The sequence below is a fragment of the Podarcis liolepis genome (assembly GCF_965112155.1).
Source record: "Podarcis liolepis genome assembly, chromosome: 10".
Taxonomy (NCBI): domain Eukaryota; kingdom Metazoa; phylum Chordata; class Lepidosauria; order Squamata; family Lacertidae; genus Podarcis; species Podarcis liolepis.
Window position 1 is genome coordinate 7,984,577 of NC_139562.1, and position 18,940 is coordinate 8,003,516.

General features: G+C 46.3%; 1 protein-coding gene across 2 annotated transcripts in view; it reads left to right on the plus strand.

The window, feature by feature from the left end:
- Positions 1 to 18,940, plus strand: part of PLXNA4 (plexin A4) — a 600,353-nt gene that overhangs the window by 152,863 nt on the left and 428,550 nt on the right. The gene's annotated exons all lie outside the window — the stretch shown is intronic.

Below are 18,940 nucleotides of genomic sequence, written 5' to 3' on the forward strand. Positions count from 1 at the left end.
CTGCTGCCCCAAGGCCTCTCCTTGGGAAAAAGCTGGATAGGGTTTCTCAAATCTCACTGGGCTCTAACACAACATTATCCTATTCCAAAGTTCAATTTGCCATAGTGAGGTCCCCCCCCCCCCCCACGATGCACAATTTTGTAGAGGAAGGCACCTGTGTGTTCCTAAATTCTTGCCCCACCCATCACTGTCACTGACATGACCTCCAATAATCCAGGATTTATTTATTTTTTGCAGCATGCGTGATCTGCATGGGGGCATCTCAGCCTTTCTGGCCGCCCTTAGCAAAGCAGTTCTAAAGTCAAAAAGACAGCCAAGATCTGGCCCTGAGTGCTACGGTGGAGCTTAGCCTTGAATCCCAATCTAGACATGTCATAGGCGTTGGGGATGGTGCAAATCAGCCACACAGCACCAGAGTCCCTTGGTAGTGAGTCACTGGCTGCAGACACAAGCCAACGTCACTTATGGTAGGTGGGATTTATTCCGTGCCACACACAAACCTCAGTTCTAGGAAGCAGCTGCTTCATGGCTTTGCCCCTTCTTCGTATCTCGGGTAGGGGTCAGAACACTCCCACGCAGCTGCTGTGATGCCGTGTGCTGCAATCGCTTTGCATTGCATTTCACCAGCTAAGCAGTGGCAGCCAGCTTGGGCAGGGGTTTCCCAAGGAACGCCTGAGGAACTTCGGAGGAAAGCAACAGTGTCAGCAGGTCTTCCTCTGTGCCTGTTAACAGCCCAAGCGTGGCACAGGGAGGAGACACTTTTCCGGCAACGAAAAGAATAATATTGCTGGAGACCTGGACTCCCTCAGTGCTCATTAAAGATTCCCGGAGCTTAATGTGTGCCAAGACTCTTCCCTGAACTCAGTTTTAACTCTGAATTCTGCGCAGAGAGGAAAACCCCTAGCCGACACATCAGTTTGCACCTATTTTCCTCTTCTTGTGTGATTTAGGGGTCGTCCCATACTTCTGCTGGTCCCGTGCCAGGCACTGGGTCAGAGAAGGAGAGGAGAAGAATTCAGGGACCATTCTTGAATGTGTTATATCGCACAACACATGTATCGTGTGTGTGTGTGTGTGTGTGTGTGTGTGTGTGTAAAGGACTCAGCTTCTTACCCTTGTGTTACGCCTGACATTGGTCTGCAATCTCACCCAGGGGCTAATCTTTGCCTTTTTGGAATGCAGTGCTTCAGTTCTGTCAAGTTCTGATAGCAACAGAGAATTTTCAGATACAAAGAAGTTTGAGTGTGTTTTGTATTTCCCTGCCTGAGAATATTCTTTGGAAACTGGCCGCAGGCATTTCTGAAGTCTGCTCGAAGTTGGTGCGAGAGCTCCTATGCAGCAGTTAGTTTGGATCGAGAGAGAAAATTGATTTAAGATCCTGTCGCAGAGTTAATTCCTAGGGTTGCTTCACAACTGGCAGCTTCTTGACCTTTTAAGATTTCTTCCGCACTAGTGCCTGGCTAATAAATGAGAGAATTTCTCCGCTTTCATATTTAGACAAGGGGGTAATTAGCAGATTTTAAATTACTGCATGAGAAATCTACCTAATTAGCTATCAAGAGGTGGGGAAAGAAGAAGTTGTAAACACACAAACACCGTTAAAAGAAACCACCAAAAATGCACAGCCAGAAATGTATTGCAAACACATTTTGTTAAAAGTGGGGTACAGGACCCAGGAAAGGGCAAATATACATGCGTGCAAAGCAGATGCTCTTTCACTGAGTCCCGGCACCTCCCTATTATTCCAAAATGTTGATTTTGCTCCAGATATTGGAGCTCTGAATTACTACCACTGAGCTATATCCCATCCGTAGGAATTTCCAGTTAGAAGCCAAAGTGTAGCGCTAAATATTCAATTAGCAGTTGGTAAGGATGCATCATAGGGTGGGTTGCGCTTTGGGTTAAACCACAGAGCCTAGGGCTTGCCGATCAGAAGGTCGGTGGTTCGAATCCCCGTTACGGGGTGAGCTCCCATTGCTCGGTCCCTGCTCCTGCCAACCTAGCAGTTCAAAAGCACGTCAAAGTGCAAGTAGATAAATAGGTACCACTCTGGCGGGAAGGTAAACGGCGTTTCTGTGCACTGCTCTGGTTCGCCAGAAGTGGCTTAGTCATGCTGGCCACATGACCCGGAGGCTGTATGCTGGCTCCCTTGGCCAATAAAGCAAGATGAGTGCCGCAACCCCAGAGTCGGCCACGACTGGACCTAATGGTCAGGGGTCCCTTTACCTTTATCTTTAAGGGTGCATCATGAAGCATCCTCGAGGAAGTTTGCAGGTCTTTTAGAAACCCTTCCAGCTTCCCTCAAAATTCCTCTGAGCTTCTGCCAGTTTCCCCCTTGAACCCCATTAGACGAAATACTCTGGCAACTCTTTTGCCTGGAGGGGAAGGCAGGCAAGCGTTTGGAACCCCACTGTGGGACTGGGGTGGGGGACAGAGGCCTTTGGGGTGATTTTGAGCAGAGAACCAGCTCACAGAGACAGGGCTAAACACTCCTTTCCCCTCTGCTTTCTCCACACCCAGTCACCCGCTTTTGAATCATCTACTCACGGCTGTCATTGAGTTCCTATTATGCCGTTTCCATGTAATGCGCCGTTTGGCGCACAGTTCTGTTGCTGAACCTAAGCCGTCTTGGCCCTGTACACTTCCTGGATGCGAGACCATCTGGGAGTCATATGTGAGCTGCTCTGATCTCTTCGGAAGAAGAATGGGGCATGAACACCATACATAAAAGCATTAAAGCACCCATTCTCCTCTTCTCGGCCTCGCTTGGAAACGAGGTGAGAACTTCACCTAGAAGGGGCATCCATCTCCACCTTCAGATTGTCGGTAGGTAGACATCTGGGGCTCCAGTGTGGGAGCTTTCATTCAGCCTTGCTTTTGCAGCTCTTGTTACCATGGCATCTCCCTTGTGTCAGGAAAAAAACAAAGGGCCTCTCTAGGTTTGTTCGTCATGCCTTCTGACAGGCATGGAGCAGAAGGCGATCAATGACCACTAGCCACGATGGCCATGCTCTGTTTTCATTGCAGGAGGCAGTAATGCTTCTGAAATCTTAGTTGCTGGAAATAATAATAATAATAATAATAAAAATAAAAATAAAAATAATTTATTTGTACCCCGCCCATCTGGCTGGGTCTCCCCAGGCACTCTGGGTGGTTTCCAACAAAAATTAAAAATAAATTAAAATGTCACACATTAAAAACTTCCCTGAACAGGGCTGCCTTCAGATGACTTCTAAATGTCAGGTAGTTGTTTATCTCTTTGACATCTGATGGGAGGGCGTTCCACAGGGTGGGTGCCACTACCGAGAAGGCCCTCTGCCTGGTTTCCTGTAACTTGGCTTCTCACAGTGAGGGAACCGCCAGAAGGCCCTCAGTGCTGGACCTCAGTGTCCGGGCTGAACGATGGGAGGGGAGACGCTCCTTCAGGTATACTGGGCCGAGGCCGTTTAGGGCTTTAAAGGTCAACACCAACACTTTGAATTGTGCTTGGAAACGTACTGGGAGCCAATGTAGGTCTTTCAGGACTGGTGTTATGTGGTCTAGCTGCCGCATTCTGGATTAATTGCAGTTTCCGGGTCACCTTCAAAGGTAGCCCCACGTAGAGCATGTTGCAGTAGTCTAAGCGGGAGATAACTAGAACATGCACCACTCTGGCGAGACAGTCTGTGGGCAGGGAGGGTCTCAGCCTGCGTACCAGATGGAGCTGGTAGACAGCTGCCCTGGACACAGTATTGACCTGCACCTCCATGGACAGCTGTGAATCCAAAATGAATCCCAGGCTTCACACACAGGAGGGGAGAGGCCGCTTGTGCTCAGGCCCTGCTTGAGGGTTTCCTGCAGGCATCTGGCTGGCTGCTGGGACAGCAGGTTACTGGCCTAGTTGGGTCCAGCAGGCTCTTCTTAGGTGCTTATGACAGTAGCCACTGAACTTTGCCTAAAGGGAAGATCTGAGGCTGATTTGGAGGTGGCAGTTTCTGCAGCATCCTGGAGAAAGCCAAGAGCTCCACTGTGGGCAGATCTTACTAATTGGTTGCTGCGGAAGGCACAGCTGTGACGCTGCTGTTTCCCACAACAAACACACAAAGCAGGAGAGCAGCATGTGCAGGTACACGCACATGGGAAACCTGATTGGGCCAGGAGCCTCAGGTGCACGCACACAGGTGTGCACAATATGTACATCCACACACTTATTACTTCCACACTTCGCACATTTGCTGCAGGGAATGCCAGATAGTTTGTCGTGACAGTATAATGCTCTGCGGTAAGGCTGAGCACACACTATGCATTGAAAGCGAATTCGAAGCTCATTCTCTCCCTGAAATAATTCTGGGCATTGTCGTGTGTTAAGTGGTGCTGGGAATTGTAACTCTGTGAACGGTAAACCACAGTGCCCAGAATTCTTTGGGGAAAAGAATGCACTTTGCATGTACTCTGAAAGTATAAGATAAAGGCAAAGGCAAAGGACCCCTGGACGGTTAAGTCCAGTCAAAGGCGACGATGGGGTTGCAGTGCTCATCTCGCTTTCAGGCCGAAGGAGCCAGCGTTTGTCCACAGACAGCTTTACAGGTCATGTGGCCAGCATGACTAAACTGCTTCTGGTGCAATGGGACACCATGATGGAAGCCAGAGCGCATGGAAATGCCATTTACCTTCCTGCCACAGCGGTACCTATTTCTCTACTTGCACTGGTGTGCTTTTGAACTGCTAGGTAGGCAGGAGCTAGGACAGAGCGACGGGAGCTCACCCCGTTCTGCGGATTCGAACCCCCAACCTTCTGATCAGCAAGCCCAAGAGGTTTAGACCACAGCGCCACCCACATCCCTACTTTAAAGGTATAGTGTGTAAGCAGCCTAAGACTAGTGAAATTCCCCAGGAGGTGGTGTGTGTTTCATGTTCTCCTGTTGCAAAGATGGTTTGCCCAAAGTGAAATTCAAGGTGAACGTGGAGGTTCGGACTGTAGCAAAACATCCGAGCAAAGTTGTTCAGACTAGCTGAATTGTTTGAGAGAAGATTTCAAACATTGTTGTCTAAGCATGCATTGAAATGAGTTGGGAATGAGATGGTAGAGATCTGAGTGGGGGTACAGCAGCCTTTGGGTGGGGAGATAGGTTTAACAGAAAGACCTTGCAAATTGAAAAAAAACAAAGACAACTAGAAGTGATCTGGGTTAGGAGCTTTCTCTCCAGTGTGTTTACTTTCAGGCATGGTTTTTTGTTTGCATGGAAGGGCATTCAACAATAGGCATTCCCCGCCAGCAGTGTGGATCCACACCGCCCTGCAATACTGCACCAGGTGCTGACAAGATCTCTGTACTGTTTGCTTAAAAGCCATGCATTGCTTTGCTTTCCGCCTGCTTCAGTGGGAACCCTAGTGTTTCAGTCGCACTGTGTTTAAATGGGGGAAAAAACAAACCTTCATTTTCTTGGGGAGTGAAGAGGCTGAGGGAACCATGCTAAGCAGAGACTGGCAAAGGTTAATGAAGGAATCTGCCAGTTAAAAGATAGAAGTGTAGCAGAGCAGGTTGGGCGGTTTACTGCGGATTTGTTTTCTGTACACTGACATTATCCGCGGCGGGAACAACCTGACGCATTCAACCGAGGGCTTGCGTATTTTGTTTGCTGCAACTTGACGATCTCCAGCGTTCCAAAGTCTCATTTGAATGGTTGGAAATGTAGTGGAAATCATTTTCAAAGCTTATTGACACGTCAATGATTTGAATAACATCAATTAATTGATTCATGTTTTCAGCTCTGCTTTATCCCTTTGCTACTTTGCGTACTCGAGTGATAACCCTCCCTTGTGTAGGCAGGGAACACGCTGATAGATCTTATTACTAGATGCTCTCATGCCCTTCTAATTAGAAAACTCTTTGATCCAAGCCTGTGTAGGTGGACATCTTTTCAAACAAAGCCTCCCTACAACATCTCGCGTCCCACTCTTTCTTCTTCTTCTTCTTCTTCTTCTTCTTCTTCTTCTTCTTCTTCTCTTCTTCTTCTTCTTCTTCTTCTTCTTCTTCTTCTTCTTCTTCTTCTTCTTCTTCTTTGCTCTTATTGATGCTTCTCTGTCTTGATTGCTATATAGCAGGGACGTCCAACTTCCTAGAGACTGCAATCTACTCGCACGCTTAAAATCTGACAGTGATCTAACCCTTTTTTGCAGAGGGGGGGGGTGTTTCAGGTCAAAGTTGTAGAGCTTTTTTGGGGAGGATTTCTTAGTTAATTTAGGGGATTAGGTCTACTAAATTAAAAAATGCGCTCACCAAGTGAAGCAGGGCCTACTTTTCTCTGTTCCAATTCCTGCTGACCCAAGGAAAAGAAGAAATCTATGCAAATGTATGCAGCGTTTGTGTAAGTTATTCAAGCTGCAGAGTTTCCACAGAGCACGACAACTTTAGGTCCTTCTTGGTAGTGGCACCTACCCTGTGGAACACCCTCCCATCAGATGTCAATGAGATAAATAAGTATACAACTTTTAGAAGACCTCAGAAGGAAGCCCTGTATAAGGAAGTTTTTGATGTTTGTTGTTTTGTTATGCTTTAATAATAATAATAATACCACATTTATTGTCAATGTACAACCTGTGTACAATGAAATTAACTGAGCCTCCCTCCCCCTCTCCACAAACACTCAATCTCATTGCACTCTGTATGCTTGTCGCACAACACACCAACCCCGAAAGTCAGTTGCACTATATTATTTTCTGTTCAGCAGCCTAACAGCCCACGGATAGAAACTGTTTTTTAGCCTGTTGGTACGACTGATTATACTTCTATATCTCCTGCCCGAGGGTAGAAGATTAAAGAGGTGCTGGCTGGGGTGTGAATCGTCCCTGAGAATTTTTCTCGCTCTCCGAAGGCAAAGATCCCTTGCGATGTCATCTAGCGGACTCAGGGGACAGCCCCTGATATCATGTGCTGTGTTCACCACTCTCTGTAAAGACTTTCTGTCCATGGCTGTCAAGCCAACGTACCACACTGTGATACAATATGAGAGGACACTTTCTATTGTGGACCGGTAGGAGATCATCAATTGTTGTTTAACATTGTTCTCTGTTGGAGTCTCTGTTGGGCCTTCCTAACCACCTGAGTTATATTGTTATATTTGTTGGAAGCCGCCTAGAGAGGATGGGGCAACCCACTCGGGTGGGGTACAAATACAGTGGTACCTCGGGTTACATACTCTTCAGGTTACATACGCTTCAGGTTACAGACTCCGCTAACCCAGAAATATTACCTCGGGTTAAGAACTTTGCTTCAGGATGAGAACAGAAATCGTGCTCTGGCAGAGTGGCGGCAGCAGGAGGCCCCATTAGCTAAAGTGGTGCTTCAGGTTAAGAACAGTTTCAGGTTAAGAACGGACCTCCGGAACGAATTAAGTACTTAACCCGAGGTACCACTGTAATAAAATGATGGTGATGATTTGGCAAAAGACGACATCTATTTGCGCTGCAAATCCCATGCAAACACCCCTGGGACTTAACTTCTGAGTAACAGGATTGTACTGTTGGTATGAGGCTCCAATCCTTCTTCTGCGTCGCCTTGCCATATTACCCTGTAACGCAGCAGTACAACAGAAGGTTGGGAGGAGAGCAGAGTGTTTGCCTTCCCCGTTTTCCCCCTGGGTGCTCCATTCCAAAGGAACACCCTGCCAGTAACGGGAGGATGGCAATGTCGGGTGAAGTGGAACGGAGCCATATTGAACGCCTTTCATATACAAATGTATTTCAGAGAGTGTCGCAAAAAATAATTGAAAAGCGCCAATAACAATCGACGAGGAACCGCATAACTGGCTGCGGAGGGTGGAAATGAAAGCGCAGGAACCCCATAAAAGACTAGAAGCAGATTGTTAATCTCTTGCCGTGGGAATGGAGATGGCGAGGAATTTGCTGACTCGTGCAGGAGGGGATGACCTTGCCCTGACACCAGAGGGAATCCAAGGAATCGGTTTCTGCCCTCTCATTTGGATAAGCTTTTTGCTAGAGTTGAGAGAAAAAGAGAGGGGTTTTGTTTTTTCCTTCTGCAGTTGGAGTTTATTTTTAAGCACGATGCATAATTTGGACTCGGACGCAGCTCAAGCAATCAAGATAGCAACATTTAGACTAGATTGATGCTTGCAGCAGAGGCCGTTTGAAAAATGAATGGCGTTTGCTCAATCAAATACGCAGGACTACTGTGGCAGTTTGGGTGATGACCCCAATGCCCTGATTTCAATGCCCCCCTCCAATTTAATATGAGTGAAGCATTGCCAGTTAGCACCCCCCCTTGATTGTACGGGGCCTCCCTGCACCTGTAACACTGTTCACCAGTGACCCATATGCACACTGGATACATGAGGGAACTGGATTAGGCAAGATCTTGCATGGCGTTCCAGGCTGGCAATTTTTACTAATTGCTATTAGCTAGACTTCCAAAGTAGGGACGCGGGTGGCGCTGTGGTCTAAACCACAGAGCCTAGGGCTTGCCGATCAGACGGTCGGCGGTTCGATTCCCCATGGTGGGGTGAGCTCCCGTTGCTCTGTCCCTGCACCTGCCAAGCTAGCAGTTTGAAAGCACGTCAAAAGTGCAAGTAGATAAATAGGTACCACTCCGGCGGGAAGGTAAACAGCATTTCTGTGTCCTGCTCTGGTTCGTCAGAAGCGGCTTAGTCACGCTGGCCACATGACCCGGAAGCTGTGCGCCGGCTCCCTTGGCCAGTAAAGCGAGATGAGCGCCGAAACTCCAGAGTCGTCCGCGACTGGACCTAACGGTCAGGGGTCCCTTTACCTTTACCTAGACTTCCAAAAGGGCCAGAGAGGGAGCTATTTTAGTATGGGGGACCTGTGGGCTGTTGAATGCTGCTGTACTAGCTCAGTTGGTAGAGAGCATGGGACTCATTATTCTCAGGGTTGCAGATTCAAGCCCCACGTTGGGCAAAATATTCCTGCATTGCAGAGGGTTGGGCTAGATGACTCTCTTCCAACTCTATGATTCTATGACTACAAGTCGGACCATCCCTGATGACTGGTTATTCTGACTGGTGCTGATAGGAGTCTTAGAATCCCAGACCTTTGCAGGAATCACAGCTAAAGCATCTGTGACAGATGGCTTTAAAAATCGCAGAGGAAGGTGAGACCACCACCTTCCGAGGGAGTCCGTTCCTCTTACCATCAGAAAGTTCTTCCTGATGTTTAGTCAGAATCTCCTTTCTTGGCACTAGGACCCTACTCTCTGGAAGAACCAGGTCATTCCCTGTACCTAGTGCAGTGGCTGGGTGCTGCAAACTCCAGTTCAACCGTCCAGTCCAACTGTGGGGCAAAACACTTGCTGCCACACCTTAGAGCAGCCTTTCTCAACCTGTGGGTCCCCAGATGTTGTTGAACTACAACTCCCATCACCCCTAGCCAGCAAGGCCATAGCTCAGGATGATGGGAGTTGTAGTCCAACAACATCTGGGGACCCACAGGTTGAGAACCGCTGCCTTAGAGGGTTGTCATATCAAATGTGCTGCGGAAATGGTGGTGGTGGTGATTGGTCTGTGGAGTTCAGGAGGAAAGCAAGGCAGCAGTTACATCAGAGACATCAGCGAAACCCCAGTTTTTATTCAGGGTGGTGGTGGGTGAGGGCACCCAGGGTGTGGAAAGGATCCTGGCAAGACACGTCCTCATCACTGCAGGAGATTTTTCATTTCCTGGCTGCCTCTGCAGCCGGCATCTCTGATCAGGCATCTAAACTGCCGATGAAATATTCATGTCTGGCCCAAGTTTGTGGCATTTAATAATTTAGGAAGCGGTATAAGCGGTGGCTCTTTCCCCCACTTTCCCAAGGTAGGGGAGGGAGGAGGAGGGAGTGTCTGGCCGGCAGCGCAAGAAGAGGAGCGTGTGGTTGTTCGGGTCCGATAGAAAGACTGGGGCACGTTGCCAGGCTGTGTGGCTTCTGGGCAGTTCAAGGAAGCAAAACAGAATTAATAGAAGTCTCTGCCCTGTCCCTGAATCCCATTGATGCCTTTGTTTCTCTTTCATTCACGGATGAGCTAAACGTATAGATGGATTCATATTGCTATGCCAACAACAGCTTGCTATGGGGAGAGCAAAAGAAAGATTGTAAAGCACTTTTGCAAAACAAGCATTCTTCTATGATTCTATAAGCAGACCGACGTGATGCATGTTTATTTAAAAGTAAATAAATATTCACTTTTGATTCTGAGGTTCAAAATAGCAATTCTTACTGGGTGAAAATGTTCAGCTTTTTACTTTAAATGGATACTGCTGCTTCCGCCCCATTCCCCCCCCCTTTCTTCATTTTCTTCTTCAATGTGTTGGTGTGCCAACCAATGTTTATATGGTGAATAGGATAATGTCATAACCCCTACAGCCAATCAGAACTGGTCATTTGTTTACTTTATTCATTGCATAAAATGTATGCACCACTTGATTGTAAAAAAACCTCCACTAAAAAACCTCAATGCAGTTTGCAAAGAGAATGAAACAGTAAAAAGGAAAACCTGCCAGCACTTTTGTATGAATTTCACCCAATATGCACATCCCCCCCCATGCGATTTCGGCTTAATTTACACATTTTTGCAAAGCAGTTTCCCCAAATATAATATTACCTATTTCATGAAATTTATATACTGCTTGACTGTACAAAAACAAACCTCAAAACGAATTACAAAAAGAACAAATCAATAAATTTTTCAGTAAAAATAGAGGTAGCTGTATAACACACTATTTGCATGCTATTTTCACTTATATGCATTTATAGGCACGCTTGTATGTGCATTTTGTATGCATTATTTGTGTGGAGAACTGCTCAGCAAAATTCAGAGAGGTGTGGCTTTTGAAGGATGGCTGCATGCTTGGTTTATATATTTATTTAGTTTTTGAAAGTGTGTGTTAGGTAGGTTAGCCCTTAGAGCCAGTGTGGTGTAGTGGTTAAGAGCGGTAGACTCGTAATCTGGTGAACCGGGTTCGTTTCCCTGCTCCTCCACATGGCAGCTGCTGGGTGACCTTGGGCCAGTCACACTTCTCTGAAGTCTCTCAGCCCCACTCACCTCACAGAGTGTTTGTTGTGGGGGAGGAAGGGAAAAGGAGATTGTTAGCCGCTTTGAGACTTCTTCGGGTAGTGATAAAGCGGGATATCAAATCCAAACTCTTCTCTTCTTCTTTAAGTGGAAGTTGAATCAAGTTTCTCTCTCACGCCTAACTTTGCATCCTCTGTTTTTGTTGTTTTCAAAAAGCTGCTTTCTGTGACTTTTATGAGTTGTGGAAAGTGAAAACACGTTCTGCACAGTTTATCCTGCAACGTTGACCCTTTTGCAGAATTCATTTTCCTTGGGGCAGTCACGCGGAGCGGCAAGTAATTGAACGGAGCACTGAAGTCTCACATCTCAGATCTTAGCCTCCGCTGTGCCTTCTGTGATTTCACCAGGCATGGCCCACACCCTTTGAAGCATATCTTTGCAACCATGAGGTCTAGAAACTTGGGGTCCCTAAGATTCTCAGGAAGCTGTAGTCTGCACTCAGTGACACATTTTGCTGCTTTTTTGTACTCCTGTATTACCATGGCATACACACAGCCTCAGAAGTAACCCATCCTATATTTCAACCATGAAAGTTGTAGGATTTCCCTTTCAAGTGCATATTGATTTCTGATACATAATTAGGCTGGAGGCTAGATCTGTGTTAAACTGAAAATACACACACACTCTCTCTCTCCCCCCTGTAGAAGGTGATAACTCTTCCCTCTCTCAGGAAGAATTGTTTGATCATATCTGCCACTCTCCCTTTGAGCCTCAAGCACTCATCTTTCTCCCCTCCAGCCACTTTTGAACATACCTTCTGCACTTTGTATTTTATTCAGATGCCCAGAGAGAGGGGGGGGGGTTGCCAGCTTTGGGGCATGATGAATATTTCCCTTTGGAATATTTAGTGTTCGCAGAAGAGGGGGTGATTGATTTTGTCCGGTCACTTAATTGAAGCAAAATGAATAGAGAATTTGCAATAAATGAAGCCATTATTCACATGGGTCGAAGCCCAGCGAGTCACAGCTGGAAGACTCGCCAGTACCTATCTACAGTACTTCAGGTTCAGAAAAGGGCAGCGAAAACAATCAAGGGGATGGAACGATTCTACTATGAAGAAAAGTTGCCAGGTTTGGGACTTCTTAGTTTGGAGCTTCTCCACGTGCAGCTGCTGGGTGACCTTGGGCTAGTCACACTTCTCTGAAGTCTCTCAGCCTCACTGACCTAAAAAATTGTCCTAAAAAAGTCTTTAAAGGAAGAGTTTTTTAAAACAATCTTTTTCAAGATCTTTAAAAATTATTCTTGTTTTTAAAACCAATAATAAAACAAAAGAATTAAGAATTAATTCACCCCTGGTGACTAAGTTATTTACAAGCCTGAATTAACCAGCAGTAACAGAGCTGCAAACGTTTAGCTAATTAAGCGGTTAATCAGATTTAAATCATTTTGACTTTGTAAAATGTTGCCCCCAATCAACTGGGCCGAAGATTAAAAACAAATTGTTTGCAACACAGGCACTTGCCACCACCCTCAGCTTTTTCTTTTTAAAAACAGACCTTCCTTCCCATGTGGTTCCACATGGCTCTGAGGTCTGGCTGGCCTTTTACATAGGGCGGAGCCTTGATTGCCCTGTGGAACTCCTTGCCACTAGAGGCCTGACACTTTCTAAAAACCGTAGTATTCAGACAGGACTTTCAGACCTGAGATTCTTTGCCAACCAGCTCTCACTGGTGTTTCTGCTTATCAAACTGTGTTTTTAGCTTGTACTCCGCAATATATTTTGCATGAAAGAGCAGTTTATAATTTTTTTTAATTAAATAACAAACAAACAAATAAGATGATCCTTGCTTTGACAGATGTGTGCGTCAGTGGAATAGGGCTTCTCTTCTTTTGGAATACCCCCCCCCCGATTTAGGCAGATTTAATCCATCAATTGATTGATTAATCAAGTAAAACTCACATGATTAATTGACGCAGGTTTTCCAAATAGGTGACAGCTGAGCTCTGAATTGTCGTGATATGCCCTGCTTCCTTTGAGACGAAGATTTCATTTTGGCATGGAAGGTTTACCTGACTCTCCTTGTGTGTGCCCTTCTTTTCCAGATGTCCCCACCATGATTTGAAAGCTTTAACAGAGGTTAAAAGGTGTGTCTCTGTTTGGAAGAGCCAATGGGCTCCTTGGTGTACAGGGGTCTATTGAACAGACCCTCTGGAAGTGCATTAAAATTCTGTAGTCATGATTTTCTTTTTTTAAAAAAATATGTTGATGAATTGATCAATTCATCAATTACCAGCCGCTTCATTAATGGACTAAAACGGTTTTAATCACTTGACAGCCTTAATTGAAAGTGATGCATTGTTTCCCCTTTTCTGCATTCATTTCCAGAACGAACGTGAGATAACGAGCCTCTTTGGCTGAAAATTCCAATTAAAGGGGTCACTTGGTAGATCCTGATCGGACCCCATGGCTATTAGTCCCTTTAAAACCAGAGGGACTATGTGGCACAGTGGCTGGATATATAGGTCCAAGGGACCTAGACTTAAACACCACATTTCCCATGGGCCCATCATGTGGCCTTGGGCAGGTCACTTTCAATATTCTCTGGGTTCAATTTCAGCTTCTTGGCTCACCTTTTTGAGAGGGAGGGAGAGAGCAATTCAAGAGTGAGGTTCTTAAAGGGACTGAACCTGGCACCTTTCTCATCTGCCAATAATTGTGAGGGCATAGATAAAGTTCACCAGGAACACTGAGAGTGGAGAGAAAGAGCTTTGAAGTGGGACGGATGAGCTGGATAATAATGGCAGAGGCCAGGGCAGACAGAGCGAGGGGAGGAATTCCTCTTGAGGGTTTAAGTGCAGAAGCTCAAACCAAATTCTTGATCCACCAGACTTTATTCAGTAATGCATTACAGGACAGAGTCCAAAGCGTCTGCAAGAGCATTTTCATCAGGACACATGCAGTATAGGCAAATATATGTCAATTAAGCTGTTCAGCCTCTACCCAACCATCTACTGCTGCCCATCATTTCATCTCTCATCCAACCACAGTCGATGAAATAATGTTTACTCAACCCGTTTTCGTTCTATGTGTCACAACCCTCCTTGTACCTTATATAAAGCTGTTTTTCCCTTCAACCTTCAGCCAGTTTGTTGTTGTTTAGTCATTTAGCCGTGTCCGACACTTCGTGACCCTGTGGACCAGAGCACGCCAGGTACCCCTGTCTTCCACTGCCTCCCACAGTTTGGTCAAACTCATGCTGGTAGCTTCGAGAACACTGTCCAGGTATCTCGTCCTCTGTCGTCCCCTTCTCCTTGTGCCCTCCTTCTTTCCCAACATCAGGGTCTTTTCCAGGGAGTCTTTTCTTCTCATGAGGTGGCCAAAGTCTTGGAGCCTCAGCTTCACGATCTGTCTTTCCAATGAGCACTCAGGGTTGATTTCCTTCAGAATGGATAGGTTTGATCTTCTTGCAGTCCATGGGACTCTCAAGAGTCTCCTCCAGCACCAGAATTCAAAAGCATCAATTCTTCGGCGATCAGCCTTCTTTATGGTCCAGCTCTCACTTCCATACATCACTACTGGGAAAACCATGGCTTTAACTATACGGACCTTTGTTGGCAAGGTGATGTCTCTGCTTTTTAAGATGCATAAAATGCCAGTAATACAATACAAATTGAGAAGAGACTAGAGGATGGGGCAAGGCAGGTGGAAAGAGGCCTTGCCTGATTGAGTCTCTCCCCTCACCAGTCTTGTGGTTAGGTCACATTCTTGCGTACATGACAGTTGCCTCTCTAACGATGGGCCTAGCAGTAATTCTGCGTCGGTAGCAAGAGATGAAGGCGAGCAAATGTTGTTACAGACACTTGCGTCTCAGTTCTTGCCTGGCGTGTTCAATCTGTGAAGGCTTGTTCAGAAGCGGAAGCCACACCACTGTTAGTTAAGAGCATGGATGCGTGAACCAGCCATCTATGGCAGGCCCTAGGCTGAATGCCTCCTGGATTTCCTTCCGCCCTCCGCCAACACTCCACTTCCCTGGGTTTGAGTCCCGCTGTTACGGGCTTTGAGCCCTGACACGACCCACCTCTGCTGTGAGAAGGTGACAGCTGCTCAGCAGCTCTTACAAGACATTTTGGTTCTTGTTTGGAGCTGCGCTCTATGATCTGCCGCACCCCTGCAGAGAGCCCCCTCCTCGGAAACCCTCGGAAGCTTATTCCTCCCCAGCGGTCACCGCTGCGGGAATAAAACATGGCAAGCTTTTTAGGTATTAAAGCTAAGAAGGAGGCACCCCTCTCGGGCCGCTCACATCATAATGTAAACAGAAATTAATCCATCTGCTAAAGCTCAATGTGTCTTCAGATAGTTATCGGCACCGTATAATCTCCTCCGAGGAAGATCTTATTATATTAAAAAGACACTGGCCTGCGTGGTGGAAACCTTAATAACGGCGTTACCTTTCATGGAAGATTGCCGGAATTAAAACGCCCAGTGATGTGTTGTAAGTGGCTTCTGGATGGTGAGATTACTTCTCTTTCTTTCTTTCTTTCTTTCTTTCTTTCTTTCTTTCTTTCTTTCTTTCTTTCTGCTCCTCTCTCCCCTGGAGTGTGTGCTGTGTTGGCAAAGATACTATTGTCTCCTGCAGTTCAAGAGAGCATCAAAACACAAGGATCACCAAGGACATTACAGCAGCTCAAAACCAAGGCGCTGGGTGGTGCTGGTGGGGGTGCTTGAACCCGTGTCTACCGCTCAGAATTCTTCACATTGCTTCTGTTTTCAGAATAGGCAGCATTCCCCGTCGTGGGCACAGGTATGTTGATGTGCTCCTATTGTTGCTTTTACTGAGCAGCATATCTGCGGCTATGAGAAATGGCTCATGCAGATGATGGCCCCTGGGAAGTTATGGCATGGAGAAATTGCAGACCCTCCAAGTGTTCCTATTTTCCAGGGACAGTCCTGGATTTATAGAAGCCGCCCCGGTTTCTGATTTGATCCCTGAATGTCCCACTTTTCCTTAGGACATCCCTATTTTCATCGGATAAATGTTGGAGGGTATGGAGTTATGTGACACCCCCCCCCCCGAGCCATTTGAGAGCAGCCCTGTATGGGGAAGTTTTTATGTTTTTACATTTGTTGGAAGCTACCCAGAGTGGCTGGGGCAACCCAGTCAGGTGGGTGGGGTATAAATTGTTCTTCTTCTTGTTGTTAGTATTATTATTGAACTTGTTGTTTCGTCGTTTAGTTGTGTCTGACTCTTTGTGACCCCATGGACCAGAGCACGCCAGACACTCCTGTCTTCCACTGCCTCCCGCAGTTTGGTCAAACTCATGCTGGTAGCTTCGAGAACACTATCCAACCATCTCATCCTCTGTCGTCCCCTTCTCCTTGTGCCCTCCATCTTTCCCAACATCAGGGTCTTTTCCAGGGAGTCTTCTCTTCTCATGAGCTGGCCAAAGTCTTGGAGCCTCAGCTTCAGGATCTGTCCTTCCAGTGAGCACTCAGGGCTGATTTCCTTCAGAATGGATCGGTTTGATCTTCTTGCAGTCCATGGGACTCTCAAGAGTCTTCTCCAGCACCATAATTCTTTGGCGATCAGCCTTCTATTATTGAATAGGACACCCCTATTTTTATTGGAGAAATATTGGACCCCTGAGTCAAGGAGATAAGTAGCTATACAGCCTTTAGAAGACATCTGAAGGCAGCCCTGAATAGGGAAGTTTTTTAATGTTTAATGTTTTATTATGTTTTTATATATCTTGAAATGATGATGATGTTGATGAAGGAATAGGACATCCCTCTTTTCATCGGAGAAATTTTGGAGGGTATGCTTGCTGTCTGTCTGTCTCTAAGCCCTGCGATTGTCTGCAAGGCATTCCCACATGGCGGGGTTGATGTTGACAGCCTTCATTTGCAGATATCTTTGTACTGCAGGGTTGGTCTGGCAACGGGTCTGGTGCTATATCATAAAACACGAGGGCAGAGTACGTCTATAAAGAACAAAACACCGTTGGAAACAATACAGATCATTAAAGTGGATGATCAATTTAAGCAGCTGCAAAGGCCTGGCATTAAAAAAGGCCTTCAAGAGACATCTGAAAGTCAACAGCAAGGATGCCTGCCAAATCTCTGCTGGACTAGCGTTCAACAGCATGAGACCAGTGGAACTAAGCTCCCTGCTTTTAGCTGAGGGCAGCTGCACTTTTGTGAAACTAAAGGGGGCAACTAACAGCCCTCCTCCAGATTATCTCAGTGATCAAACTCTAATATAAGGACTCAGGTGGTCCCTAAGATGCCCTGGGCCCAAGCTTGTACAGGGCTTTGTATATCAACACAAGAGGAGCCTTGAACCTGGACTGGTAGCATGTGTGCAGCTGGAACAGATAGAATCATAGGACCACAGAGCTGGAAGAGACCCCAAGGGTCCTCTAGACCAATGCAGGAATCTCAGGTGAAGCATCCATGACAGATGGCCATCCAACCTCTGCTTCAAAACCTCCACTGAGGGAGAGTCCACCACCTCCCAAAGGAGTCTTGTTCCACTCTTGAACAGCTCTTACTGTCAGAAAGTTCTTCTGGTGTTTAGTCAGAATCTCCTTTCTTGTTACTTGAAGCCATTGGTTCAGGTCCTGCCCTCCAGAGCAGGAGAAAATAAGCATGCTCCATCTTTCATGTGGCAGCCCTTCAGATATTTGATGGTTGCTTTCATATTTCCTCTCAGCCTCCTCTCAGTGTTCCCTGCTTCTTAAATTTAACAATACATAGATATTAGAAGTGAGGAGCAACAACAACATTTGTACCCCACCTTTTTCTGCAAAGAGCTCAAGGTTGCATATCTGGTTTTCCTGCTTCTCGTTTAATCCCCTTCCCCTTCCTCCTCCTCCTCTTCTTCTTCTTCTTCTTCTTCTTCTTCTTCTTCTTCTTCTTCTTCTGCGATCACTTCTTCAGCGATCACTGTCTTCCATAAACACGGTCTTAACAATGAGTCTGTAAGTGACTGTGGAGGCCAGTTCTGGATCCACACATCCTATCACAGTGGGGACATTGGTTTCCGGGCAGGAGTTGATCACAGTGTGGATTTCCCAAGTGTGCCTTCCTCTTAGCACGTCTCTTCCTTGTGTCTTCAAAGCCCATGACACCTTTGGTAAAGGCTGTTCTCCAACTGGAGCGCTCGCAGGACAGTGTTTCCGAGTTGTCGGTGTTTATACTACATTTTTTTTTAGCTTTGCCTTGAGATAGTCTTTAAACCTCTTTTGTTGACCACCAGCATTACGCTTTCCATTTTTAAGTTTGGAATAGAGTAGTTGCTTTGGAAGACGATCATCAGGCATCCACACAACATGACCAGTCCAACAAAGTTGATGTTGAAGAATCATTGCTTCAACACTGGTGATCTTTGCTTCTTCCAGTACACTGATATTAGGTTGCCTGTCTTCCCAAGTGATGCGTAAAATTTTTCAGAGACATTGTTGATGGAATCTTTCGAGGAGTTGGAGATGGTGTTTATATGTGGTCTATGTTTCACAAGCATACAGTAAGGTCGGTAGTACAATAGCTTTGTAAACAAGCATTTTGGTTTCCCTGCAAATGTCCCGGTCCTCAAACACTCTGCGCTTCAATTGGAAGAAAGCCGCACTCGCAGAGCTCAGGCGATGCTGGATTTTGGCATCATTGTTGACCCTTGTGAAAAGATAACTGCCTGGGTAGGAGAAGTGATCAACATTTTGCAATGTTACACCATTGAGTTGGATTTGTGGTGCTTCAGAGGGGTTATTTTGTACTTGTTGGTGCAGCACTTTTTTTTGGATGTTGAGTGATAGGCCAAGCTTTTCGTAAGCTTCTGCGATGGTTTGGAGGTCATCCCCACAACAACCTGGTGAGGTAGATTAGACTGAGAGGCAGTAACTGGCCCAAGGTCACCCAGTTATCTTCATGGCCAAGTGGGGATTTGAAC